The sequence below is a fragment of the Salarias fasciatus genome, chromosome 6 (assembly GCF_902148845.1).
Source record: "Salarias fasciatus chromosome 6, fSalaFa1.1, whole genome shotgun sequence".
Taxonomy (NCBI): domain Eukaryota; kingdom Metazoa; phylum Chordata; class Actinopteri; order Blenniiformes; family Blenniidae; genus Salarias; species Salarias fasciatus.
In genome coordinates this window covers 40319094-40333039 of record NC_043750.1, presented here as the reverse complement: position 1 = coordinate 40333039, position 13946 = coordinate 40319094, and positions in this window count along the sequence as shown.

The window sequence follows — 13946 nt, the reverse complement described above, 5'->3', positions numbered from 1 at the left end:
GTGAGTGAAGACTTGACGACATACGGGAGAATAAAACCCTCATCCTGCCGAAGCTGACGGGACCGACTCGCTGCTCCAGGAGCTTAATCTGCACCTGAAAGTTCAAAATGAAAACAGACAAACACTGCGATCCAACATTTTCTCTTTAGAATCCCATCAGCTTTGCTTAGTGGCGCAGCGTCATGTTCACCATGTTCTCCTCGCTGTCAGCAGCTGGAGGTCATAGGTCATTTGTGATACTGTCATAAAGTAACCTCAGGCTGTCTATGGTCAGACAGAGAGTTCATACCTCCCTGAAACAAGACGATCTGTCTGCACTAGGATTGAAAAAATAAATAAAAGACTGCATGAAGCTAAACGGAGAAGCCAGAACGTGGTCCTGGTTGGGAAGTGTTTCCAAACCATTCTGCAGCAGCTGGCTCCACAACAGAGGAGTCTCTGACCGAGATCCCAGAACCAACCAATGAAGCACAAGGTAGAGAAGAAAACAAAAGACGACCACAGGAAGATTGGAAGAGTTTAACTTCCTCATCAAGTCAATCTGCTCCTGATCTTCAGAAAATATTCACGGTTGACTTTAAATTCACAGTTTTTACTTTAAATGAATAATAAAACAGTTTTGCGTCTTCACTGAAAAGGTTTGTGGTGTGAAAACGTGGTCCTCAGTCAGGCCTCATCTCCATCCTCCTCCTCTCCCTCCATCTCTCTCCTCTGAAGCCTTCCTCCTCTCCCCCTGCCTGGCAGCTCCGTCTCCTACATGTAAAACATCAAACATTAATTACAGCGTCATGCCAGAATGCAAATTTGTGTAAAGGAGCTCGACGCCCATTCTGCAACTCAACCTGCACGCTTCCCGTCTTTTTACATGAAGGCAACAGTACTTTCTGCCTGCCGTCTGTAGCTTCACTTGGCAAAAATCAACTTTGTTGAGCATCGTTCAAAAGGCAGTCTTGTTGTTTTTGAGTGTTTAGCAATGTTCTTTGTGATAAAAAAAACAACAAATCAGAAAATATGTTTGAGCCTAAGAGACGAGGATTTGAGAAACACAAGTCTCTGATTATTGTTGATTCAGATGCAAATTACCACAATGAAACAACAACAAACAAAGAGGCCTGTCATGGAAATCCATCACCATCAGAGCTGTCAAACGGATATTTCTGGCAGATGAGCTGATTACCTGCCAGTCATTTTGTGAGGCTGTTTCATGTCTATTTGCATGCATTACGCTTACGCTCCTGGAGAGGTTGTGTGTGTGCTGGCGTGTTTTTAAAAAGGCACATCAGAGTGTGAAGCGTGTGTTACTCATGTGCACTCTGTACAGTAAACCCAGCAGCTCAAACGGCGAATTCATAATCAAGGAGCACAACAGCAGCCACAGCGAGGCAGTTCGCTCATACTTATGCAGCTCTTGGTGGTTTGGGGTGAGTCATGCCTCACAACCACCTCACGTTACAGCGAAACAAAGTCAAGAAGCCGAAAACAACATCCTCTGGAGCATGGAATCATTTTTAGTAAGAGTCCATTATGACTCAAAGGAAAACACTTTCCCACTGAAAGACGGTTTCTGATGAACGTCCTGCGTCCTGTGTCGTCCCGATGCTCTCGGCTTTACTCTGGTTACTGGAGCTGCCAGCCATGATGCATGTCCAAAAACTAGGGATTATGAGGATTACTGTTCGGAGCCAAGAAATGGTTAAATCTTGGCAAATTTCGGGATTTGAAATTCTGTGCATGTGTGCAGACAACATTCATAAGAACAGCAGCATCAACGGTGACGAACATTTCTGCTTCTGTTTGTTTTAATCAGATGTTTCATTGGTTGATGGTCCATGTATCGAGCCGATCAGCTCAGCCGGTGGTTTGTCTCTGAGTTACCGAGCGCGGTGTCAGATGCCACCAATGGAGATCCACCATCTACAACCGACTACACACAGACGGAGCGAAAGCGGTTTGAAAAAGTTGCATTTTCAGTGGTTTCGATCACCGACTTGATCAAGTAAATGAAACTACAAAGCACCAGAAAAGGTTTCCATTTCCACTTGAAAACATTGTATTTAATAACAGTAATTAGTTACTATTAAAAAGCAAGATATTACATCGGTCACTTTCTACAGCAGTGACCATGCACACTAACTAAAAACATCTTTAAACCCTCAGATGTGAATGTATTGTTTGCGCTCTTGATGTTTTCTCCAGCTGAAGAGTTAAAGCCTCCCACCGAGAGTAAAGGAAGTCCCGGACGGAGCGGCGGAGCACCAACGGTCCAGGACCTCGGCTCTGGCCAGCTGCATATTGTTAGTTTATTCCTGAGAGAGTTTATAAATCTATAACTAAAACCCAGATAAAAGTGCTTTGACCCGATTGTGGGATGTTTCCCAGTGTCATGCGGCTACGCAGCAGGTGTGCAGAGGGAGGGTGAGTTTCAAAAACACACCGCGCAGCAGATCGGCAAAGAGGAACATCAACAAAGCTCTGCTGCTCTGCACCTCGCTGACTGCTCTGACAAGCCATAGGGAAAACATTCCCACAGAGAGAGACGAAAAGATGGAGAGCAGGAGGAGGGAGATGAGAAGAGCAGGCACAGAAAGAGGAGAGGGGAGACGAGGGTCAAAGGAGTGAGACGGAGACAAAGAAAGATGAGAAGAACCAGAGGAGATGTGAAAAGTCGGCTTCTTTTTCCGTGTACGGAACGTTGTTTATCTGCTTTAACTACACTGAACCAGGGATCAGAATCTGAATGTCACGCTAGAAAACAACACAAGCTCGATCCGATTGAGAGGAGGAGAACAGCCGACACAGATACAGAAAAATGAAGGGAAACCTGTACAGCCCATTGTTCTCGCCTCAGCGTTACATTTAGGAAGCTCACGACGTTCACCTTTCGCAGAGGCAAATCCGAGGCTTTTCCTTCACTGTTTGGGACTTTGGGCACTTTACACCTCCGGGTTTGATACAACTGTGTTTGTACATTTCAGTTCCACAGCAGAACGCACAATTTGATACCAAAAAAATCACAAATTCTTCTTGAAGATCTTCAAAGGGGGAACTTACTATGCTACTGTCTTTCAGATTACATTACAGATGATTGTTAAATGGACTCTAAAGGTTCACTAAACCTGCACTGAAGGATAAAAGCAGACGTGTGTAACCTTGGTGTAAAGACATGTGGACACGTTTGTAATGCAGGTGAGGAACGGTACAAATGTTATGAACTCACAGGGAGCAGGAGCCGACGGCACTGAACAGAACAATTCAAGGAGCTGTTTCAGTTATGACTAGCCTGGGTGAACCGACTGACGGAGCAACAGACCAACTGACTGACCGAACAGCCAACCAACAGAGCAAACAACCAATCATAAGACCAAATGACGGACCGAATGACAAACCAACAGAGTGTATGACTGACAGGCTGACTCAAAGATTGACTGACTGACCAATCAACAGACCGAACGACCAAACAACCAGCAAACCAGTCAACCATTGTATGACAGACCAACTGACAGAAGAACCAGGCAACTAACAAGCCAACCAACTGAATGAGCAGTCAACCAACCAACCAACCAACCAACCAACCAACCAACCGACCAACCAACCGACCAACCAACCGACCAACCAACCAACCGACCACCCAACAACCAACCAACCAACCAACCAACCAACAAACCACCCAACCAATCAACCAACCAACCAGCTTTGGTGGATCAGGATCATAGTCCTCACTCCTCCTGTTCTTCCACCTCACCCTCTTTTTCCTCCTACACCTCATCCATGTCCTCTTCCTCCTCTTCCTCCTTCTCCTCTTCCTCCCCCTTTCACTCCTCCTCCTCCTCCTCCTCCCTCACACAAAGCCATAAAATGCAGTAGCGCTCACTGGGCTCCTCCCCTGCTTGTCGGGAGTTTGTTTTAAAGTGGAAATGAGGCTGATGGTGCAGGCGGTGATTAGCCCTGCGGCTAACATGAAAGGAGAGGAAAAGACAGCTGCTAATTTTCTCCTTTGACCTTTGGCTCCCGCTGGTATTTCATACAAACCCTGGTTTATGGAGGAGCCTAACAACTCACTGCTACTGGAGGGATTACCGTAAGAGCAGAAGAGGTGAAAGAGGAGAGGAATCTGACTTCTTCTGACTCACAGTGTCTAGATTCTTTCGTTATACCTTTCTGCTTTTTCTAAAGCTGTTTTATGTCCTTCTTTTATGAATATATATCTGTCCAATTTGCTTTCTGCATCTGTCTAAATGAGTTTAAAACTCCTGTGTCCCTCCACTTTTATTTGAATTCTCCTTCTGTCTCCTAAACTTGTACTTCAGTACCTTTTTAAAAATGCGAATGTTTGGGTCAGGTTAATGATGATTCACTAGTTAAGTTAAGAAGATCACTTACTGGGAGGAAGATGCTCTATAACCTGGATGGTAGTGTGTCTTTACAGAAGCAGATTTATCAGCTAATAAGCCCCCACCATCCACTCAGCTCTAATGCTGATCATGTTGTGTAGATGTTTCCTCAAATTTTCAAGGAAACTTAACCGAGAGACAGCAGCTCTGCAACTTTTCTAACAGTTTTCCGTTTTGGTGAAAGTTACCAGTCACAGGTGACTGGTTATAGTAACTTGGTGATTTTTCTGCTCGTCAGATCATCACAGACGTGTTCGAGTCCCTCTACTGTCACACTCTTCTCAGATTATCGTTACGAGCGAGTGAAGCCAGACATCCTGACGCCCTGTGGTGCAAAGAGGAGAAAGATGACACTGCACGGAAGTTGTTTCTCCTGCTCAGCACTGTTCCCACTCGTGCATGAGCGCGTTTCTCTTTTTCTTTTTTCCTTTTTTTAGACTGCAGGGACATCCCATCAAAGTGGGTTTGATTTCACTTTCAGGTCCCGTGTATGGACGTGTCCCATGAAAACCGGCCCTGAAACAGCCTCTGGGCCTGCAGACACCCAGGAAGTGCAGATCCGGCTGCACGTTCCCCACAGCCGTCCTCCTCCTCCTGCTCCTCCTCCTCCCTCTTTATTATTGTCTGACTGTTGTCCCTTCTATTGTTCCCACAGTTTGCCAAAGGGGGAGAGAGGTGCAGGGGGAACAACCTAAAAACAGGCAGCTCGTGGAAAACCCCAGTTTGTCCTGTGGTTTCACAGCTGAAACAGCCTTTTACTTTATTTATTGACTCTGTCTGCTTCAGATCAATGAATGTTTAATTTATCATAATATCCTGAAACTTGGCTTGAACGTTAAATCATCCAACAAGTTGTTGTTGTGATGAATGATGGTAATGCTTCTGATGATTTACTGCTAGAATAAAAATCCTTCTTGTCTTATAATTAATAATTTACTGTTGGCTTTATTCCGCCATCTGAAACTACAAGTTTCCAGTGAATCATTATTTTAGGCCATTTTTAAAGATTTTTCTCACCACTTAAAACTCATTTCATCAATGAGTCCACATGTACAAGATGCTTTTATCTGTCTTTATTCAGAAAATTCCTCTGAAAAGAATAAAGTATTTGAATCCAGTTCAATTCTATCTTAAATGATTCTTATCTATGTTCACATTCAATTGCACACTTCTAGCTGCACACTACACCACAAATTGATTGTTGTTGTGATATTTGCATGCGCAGTATGCATACTGAAAAACATTGATATTTAAAATTTGAAGGTTTGATTACTTGCAAATAAATTTGTAGATTATTAAAACACTGATTGTTTTTACTACAAGTCAACAGTACAAAAATAGGAAAAATAAAAGCATGTAGAGGCAGGAGAAAGAGCAATGCTACTTTGAAGAACAAAAGAGAACAATATCATCAGCATAAGACTATATATTTACGGAAAATAATATATTGATTAACCTTATATTTTGCAGAAGAACAATAATCTTCTTTAATGCACAACCTCCCACCACTGTGTACTGTCAAAAATGCCTTATCAAGAAGACCCCCCCCCCATAACATTCTGTTGTTTTTCTGCTGCATATAATCAGATGTAACTTAAATTCTGCTGTTTAACTTTTTTCAGCGACATTTCTCTTGCTCTCCCAGTCAAATGCAGTCGTAATGGAGGTGTTTCTGTGGTACTGTAGCACCATTCTGTGGGCATACAGTGACAGCTAGTGGTCACGGAGGGCATCGCTTCTTAATATAAGTCACAGGACGAGCCAAACATCTAAAAGAAGTGTGACTCATTGTCTGGAAAATCCGGTAGTGGAGTTTTCTTTTGAAGGACGTGATTATCCGGGTTAAAACAACAGATTTGTGCAGTTTGTGATAAATCTGTACATAATTCATTGTTCTGCTTGTGTTCTGCTTCTCCAATCTTGGGATCTCAGTCAGTATCCTCAGATCTGACGGCTGAGCTTATGAGTCAGAGCTTTCACTTGTAATAAGCTGAAGGGAGTTCCTTCACCGTAACATTCCAGTGAAATGTGAGAAAATGTTTCCCTGGTCTTTTCAGGCGTCGTTGCCTCCATCCACCCTGTCGTCTCACAGCCCGTCCCTGCCTTCTCCATGTCCTCTCCTCCTCTCCATCTCCTCTCCATGCTCTCCCCATGTCATCCACTCATCTTCACCGAGGTCTTCCTCTCCTCTAGATCCAGCTTCATCTCCAATAAATCCACCATATCTCTTCTGCACGTCTAAATCATCTGTCCTGATAACTTACAGGAGTTCCTCTGAAGTTGTATTACTGCGTTTTACCAGCTTAGATATTTCTAAAGAATCATTTCCTGTGGTTATTTGTCATTTCCAAGATTATTTCACTTTTTGTACATACACAAAGTTCAGTGCGAAAAGGTCAGATTTGTAAACTAAAATGCAGTTCTGTCCACATTAGACAGAAAGCAGCCTCTAATGTCACCACCAGAGACAAGAGGTGTAAAAGTACAGATTCAAACAACAATTTCAGAAGAAAACAAAAAACTTCTATAGAGTTTTGGGATCCCTTTACACAACGACGGCACTGCAGTGACTGACAAAACAATGTTTGGAAAATTCTACAACTCCATCACCGTGAAAATTCACAAAAAAAAAACAAAAAAAAAAAAAAACTTTGGGTTTTGTTCCAAGTAGGAACTGGTCCTGGTCCCAGTCAGTCCATCCTGATCCTGGTTCTGGTCCATATTCTCCTGATCCTGATCCTGGTCCATACTCTCCTCTACTTGGTAGTTTTACAGTTGACAGTCAATCCCTGGTTTTTCCCATGTAAACACAAAGCTCATACATCTAATTCGAAATTACTTAATTCTGAACAATCCAATTCCAGATTAAAAACTCCTTGTAACCCTGGCCAATCTGTCTCTTCAATGAACATGTTCACAGCCGGTCTGAGGTTGGACCTGTCGTCTGTAGACTCAGACTGGACCTGGTCCCTGTAGTCTGGAGTTCTCCTCCTTTTGTTCTCGGCCTCTGGGCTTCATTCAGAGTTCAAGCAGGTCATTAGTAGAGTGATTACAGCAGGAGAGAAGGCGTCCATTAAGAAAATGTGTGTGTGTGTGTGTGTGTGTGTGTGTGTGTGTGTGTGTGTGTGTGTGTGTGTGTATCAATCACTGCAGTGTGGGTGACGACGAGGAGCTGTTTGTCTTTCATAAAAGGGAAAGGGATCAAAAGGGCTGCTCCACCAGCTGGACCTTCAATCACACTGGGACAACGTGACTTTAGAGCCCCGGGCAGCTGGAGCTGAGAGTGTGTGTGTGTGTGTGTGTGTGTGTGTGTGTGTGTGTGTGTGTGTGTGTTTAATCTCTAAATTCCCTGCCCATCCACTTCTTTCCATGGTGATTCCAGTTTATTAGAACTTTGCTCTTTCATTAAAAGTTTTGTTGTTATTTTCTTGACGGTTATGATTGTTTTTTGTTTTTTTTGTTTTGTTTTTTTGTACTTAGCGAAGCGACAACCGAGATCTGGGAATACATGACATCTCTTCCTCAAATCTGCCAATTATTTATAAAGTGAGTTCTTCAAAAGGTTTGCTTTGTCTGACCAGCAGAGCGAACCCGCAGACATTCGGAGTGGCTTTAAATCCAAATATCTGAAGCAGCCAGAGTCTCTGGCCTCTGTGAGAAACGGCGTTTAACGCTGTTAGATAACCTCATGATGAGTTCATGTTCATGACAAGGAACACGCCACAGGAGGCGTGTGTTTAAATATCTACAGCTGCCTGTTCCTGTATTGAACGCTGTATATTTGAAATTTCATCAAACTTTCCATCATTCATCTTCTACTGATTCATCCACCTCGGGTCAAAGGTCACGGTCAGAGACAGACAGTTACATCTACCAGCGAGTTTCAGTCAGATGTTCACCTGACATTCAAGTTTTCGTATCGACATGGAGGAAATCCATGCATGCGCAGGGAGAACATGCAAATCTCAGACCTGGACTCGAAGAGGAACTCCTCCTGATGTGAGGACGACCACTTCACCAATACGCAGCCCTTTTCTAAAGGATCTGTACCAATAGTATATACACAGCGGAGCTTCAGTTTCACCCCCTCAAACAATAAACCCTGTTATCTTCATCTTACTGCTAGCTTTAGCATGTAGCCTATCACGCTCACATCAGCACGTCTGTCTGAGGAATCTGCTGCTCCGCGTTCAAATGAACAGGATTCCATCCATTATCTTTAAACTAATCCTAATAAGTCAAGTTATCAGGTGTAAAATGAATTTCCAGTGACACCTCCAGGCTCACGCCTCATTCCAGCGAAGCCATTACAAACAATAAAGACACCAGAAACTATCAAACGCCCCAATTAAGATAAAGTAGATTAATACCATAATTGCAGCTCAGTGTCTGAATGTTTGTTCTCCGTGTTGCTGGAAGCCGGCGGTGAGGCCGCGGGACTCCGGATCAACAATGAGGGATTACTCTTCATGAAGCACGTGTTGAATTGATGCTCAGTGAAATAATCATGTTGTGTGTGTTTGGGCTGGATGACTGAGCCGTCCCGGGGGCTCTGGGCCGCTCCACGCTCGCTGTAATTGCAGGTTTTGAGTCATCCTTTATTTTTTTTAATCTCCCCCTCATGTCACCTCTTTACTGTACGCTGGCTAATAAAAGCACACACACAAAAAAAGAGAGACAGAGAGTGTGTTTTCTAATTTGAAATGAAGGGAGAATGAGAACGGAGGGAAGAGAAAGGGATTAATGTGTCAGCATGGCTACAGGTATAAATATAATGTGCCTGATCATTCATGTAAGCCTGTTCAGAAGCAGTCATTATGCAAATAGATAGTCTGGAGGCTGGATCGTCACTGCAGACTCGGCCCAAACAGCCAAGCTTTCCTCCAAAAGACAGAAGCGTGCACTTACTGACTGACTGCTGCATGAAGCCTCCTCCAGAACATCAGCTGACACCTGGAAGAAACCAACAGGAAGTTACGTTAACGCCAGAGAAATCAGAGGTTCAGATCACTGTCCACCGTTTGCTGCTGCACAGCGGCTCATCAGGTCTTAATGTTTTGGCCGGCGGTCTGTGGTAATCCAGTAGACCCGGACGGTCTGCACAGACAGCGTGTCTGGAAAGCCCTGGCGGAGCGGCGTGTTGTCGAAACGAGGAATGCTGAAGCAGCGCCGTGCACGAGGTGAGAGTTCACCGGCTCTCACATTCCTGCCCTGAAATTCCTCCAGCCGTCACCAGAACCTCCGCCTGCCTGACGGGAAGCGCCACACCTGGGTCCGTGTGTGTGTGTGTGTGTGTGTGGGTGTGTGTGTGTGTGTGTGTGTGTGCAGAAATGACTCAAATGAACCGATTAATGATTAATTTGATTGATTTGGTGTGAAACCTGCAGAGTAACACACTGAGGGACTTTCACTGAGTCCTGATTGATCTGGACCAGAGTCCACTTCAGAACTTTCAGTCCTGTTTGATCCAGACCAGAGTCCACTTCAGGGCCTTCCTGTTAAAGATTCTTGTTTTAAAACTCCCCTGAACTCTGATCCGGATCAATTAAATGAACTCCGGTCCTCCTGAAACTGTGGGTCTCGGTTCTCTTGCAGGCAGACTCTCCAGTGGCTGTAGCGATAGGTCGTGACCAGAGGGTGAGCGTGGGTCTCAGAGGGGGGGCGGAGCATTCTCGACGGGCCCTTATGATAGTACTTTTACCATTCAAACAATCCCTCATGCTACCATCAAACAACACACTAATGCTCACTTTTACTGAGCCAAGCAAACCTATATGCCTCAGAAAGCAGAATAAAGTCACAAACCAGTTCACTAACTTGTTCTGAAGAACAAATACACATACGCACACACACACGTACAAATGCAGCCTGACAGTTGTCAATCTCAGAGCGTCCGCTGTCCATGGTGCTGAAAACTCAGATAAAAACTCACTGGCTAAATCTGTACCATCTTTGATACAGCTTAAATATAAAAAGAACACAGCTGGTCTAAAATTACACAATCTATTCAGATAGATATAGACACAGCTATCTATATTTTTTGGAATTCACATATATTAGAAAAAAAATAGACTCGGTGGTCTCTTATAGTTGAGAGCAACACAAGGCACATTCAAATAGGCAGGTGTTTAAGACCACAGCATTCTGATAAAGATAATATTTTTGAAGGTTTCACTGACTCACCAGTGGCTCCGATGTTAGGTTTTGGGTAGTACCGCTAGCGGCTAGCATAGTGTTTAGCATACTGTTTAACTTCCCTCCAAAGAGTTCAGATCAAGTGCAAAAGAAAAAAACTGGTTTCATGCTGCACAGCCAATCAGCGCTGGCTTACAGCTCTGATGCATTCATGGACAGTCGTAATGTAAGAATTGGCAAATTGGAGCCCACAATCATATGGTATACCTTCTGGCACACACTGCACATTTTATTATAATAATTTATTTACAAGTAAATGTGAACACATCACATGAAGCGGGGCCCTATGACCTTGTGGGCCCTGGGGCGACCGCCCCCTTGCCCCCACTCTGGCTCCGCTACAGGTCGTGACGTGTAGTGCAATGCATTTTGGGTAGTAAAGAAAGCCATGGGAGCAAATCAGATGTAGACATACAAAGAAGGAGTTAAATGTCTGGAGGTCAGAGGTCAAACGTGGAGTGGTGAGGAAGTGCAGGAGGTCACTGACAGATGGTCAGAAGATGAGATATTGTGGTTGTTTGTAGCTAGCTTCAAGCTGCTAGCTGCTAGCTATCTACTGACTTCCGCTTCTGGTCTGGACCAATCAGTGAACCAGTTTTCTTCTTGCTCAGGTTTTACTTCAGAGTTGGTTTTGGGCAACGGTGTCTCCTAGTGAGCAGCTGTTGTAATTGCATGACATTTACAGGAAGTTTGGATTGATCTCAGAAGGGAAGAGTGAAAAAAAACAGTTGCTCCCGTCACTTTCTGTACATCAGGAGGTTTTCCCTGAATTTATTACAGGATAAAAAAAACGTATTTATAACTGTGTATAGCTGTGATTATCAGTGTTTGACTTCTATGATTTTACCAGAAGTAAAAAATTATTTTTATTTGATATTATTTTCAGATTCTGATCAAAGATCAGATAAAGTTGATTCTTCAGTATATATATAAGTGTGTCTGTTTGACCTCAAATATAAATAATAACAAGCAGAAATTTATGCAAACATTAAGAATCAGTATTACTGTGAATTATTAGGGGGTTTTTTTGCATTAAAAGATTATATTTATGGGGTTAAAAGTAAATAAAAATATGAATATTGCATCTGATGTTAGTTTATGGGTCAAGTTGTTAAATTACATTTGTTCAAAGGTTTTAAAAAAACGTGTGAAATAGCTTCTGGAACATAAAAGCCAATGAGAAGGTGTCAAGATGAGGAACTATCTGAGTGGAAAACAGAGAAAAGAGAAGTAAAAGCGCTGCTACAGCAGGGAGAAACCTAAAACAAAGGAGAAGTAAATGATAGGCGAGAAGGACGCAGAGCGGCGTGTAATGAATGAAAGGCAGAAGCTTTCAGGACGCTCACTCCTGCAGCTCTCTGAGACTTTGTTTCAAACATTTTGAGCATTAAAACTAAAAACAAAACAAAACAAAAAGAGGCAGCTGACTGAGCTGCTGCACTGAAATAAAACTAAGATTTTTCCAGTTAGACCAGAGTAACGTCAGCAGAATAATATTTAACTGTAAGAAAGGAACGTTTTTCCAAGTTCCAATGTTAAAACTAATAAATCTGAACAGCGGCGATGAACCTGCTGATGATGAAATGACTGCATATTTCTGTGTGTGTGTGTGTGTGTGTGTGTGTGTGTGTGTGTGTGTGTGTGTGTGTGTGGTGACTTCAATCGGGCCTTTGTGAGCACACTCCGGGTGAACAGGTTGAAGGACGAGGTCTGAAAACCTGACATCAAAGCAGGAGGCGTGTTACAAATGAGCTGAATTACAGGGGAAGAGATAATCGCCGTGACGACTCCTTTCCTGCCAGAAGCCGTTCTTATAAACTCCTTCAAAGATGGAAGCAGCGTCGCAATGTGTCCCGCCGCCTGTTTGGAGAGGCAGCTCTGTTATTACCTGATGCATTAAAACTCCTTGAAAAAGTTGTGTTTTCAGAGGCCCTGGCAGCGTTGTGGTGTAAACACACCCCGAAACACAGCAGGAGGTCCACAGTTTCTCCTGAAAGCGCCGTGTGAACGGTTCCTCAGTGAGAAAGTGGAGGCTCGGAGGAGCATGACTCGTCTCTGCTGGATGTTTTTAACACTCAGCAAGAAAGATGAGCCGATTGTGTAAAATATTAAAAGTGCCTGATCACCGAAGTGAGAATGAGAAGTGGGAGGCGGTTGGATGACGGCGGAATGCAGCTTGGAGATCATTTCCGACACATTCTTTAGGCAGAATTTTTTTTTTTTTTTTTCTAGTCTGGATGGAATCTGGATGATATTTCAGTCAAAAGGCAGCAGAGAGCCTGTGGTTGTGTGGGTGAAATTCGGATCCCGTCCAATGTTCAAAGCCTTGAAATACATATGCCACACAGTGTTAAAGCGTTTGCAGCGCCGGCTTTACTGAGGCCCGCCGTGATTATTTGCACTGAGGTCCAGTTTCAGCTATTCCAGGTTTTTCTTGCGGCGGTCCCGTGATGCCGCCCCACAAAATGATTCTTGAACGTGTTAAACCACAGCCCGCCCCCCACTCACCCCAGTCACAGCCGACAGAACAGCGACTGTTTAGACTTCAGATATCCAGGTCCGGAGAGCGGCTCCCCCCAGAGGAAACACACTTCCTGTTGGTTTACACTCTCAACCACGTTCAGCTATTCAGAAGCCTCCAGCAGCACGTTCAGACCCGTCGCTTTGAACGATGAGCGAGCCGCACTCGCCTCACCCGCCTTACTGTGAGACGAACAGCGCTGGGTTTGCATGTTCTTTCTTTTTCTGTGCACGTGTCGGAAGCCGCTGGCTTCCTTTCCAGACTGTATCCTGGATAAGTTTCCATAATGATGAACTCTCTCGGCTCCCTGAACCTCCCTCACACGTCCCGGTTTCTGCCCTTCGTGTGCTTTTTGCTCGCTGCTTTTGTATATTTGCTGCTCGAATTGATCACATGTGTCGTGAACCCCACTCGCAGGAGAGCAAATAAACGGCCCGGGCCTTGTTTGTGCTGTTGAGGCCCCGTTTACTCCACCCTTCAAGTGAAAACATTTGTGTCAGAAATGTTTGGTGTTCACGCACTGTTCTTGAAAAGTTCCACCTTGGGGGCCGTTTTAAAAAAGTTGTGTTTTCAGTGGCTCCCAGCTCTGCTGTCATGACTCCAGGACATCGAGGCAAACTCACCATGGAAAGGCCCCGAAGTCGAACCGGGATTCAAACTGGGCTCAGCCCTCAGGTGACAGTCAAAGGTTGAAGCACTCAAAGGTCTTTAATTGTCAAATCTTTGCATGATTTACATGTTCTGATATGAAGCTCAGTTGTCGAGGACTGCTCGACCCCAGAAATATAGATAATAAAGAATGAAGTTGAATAAAATAGGAGTGAAAATAGAAAATGAGA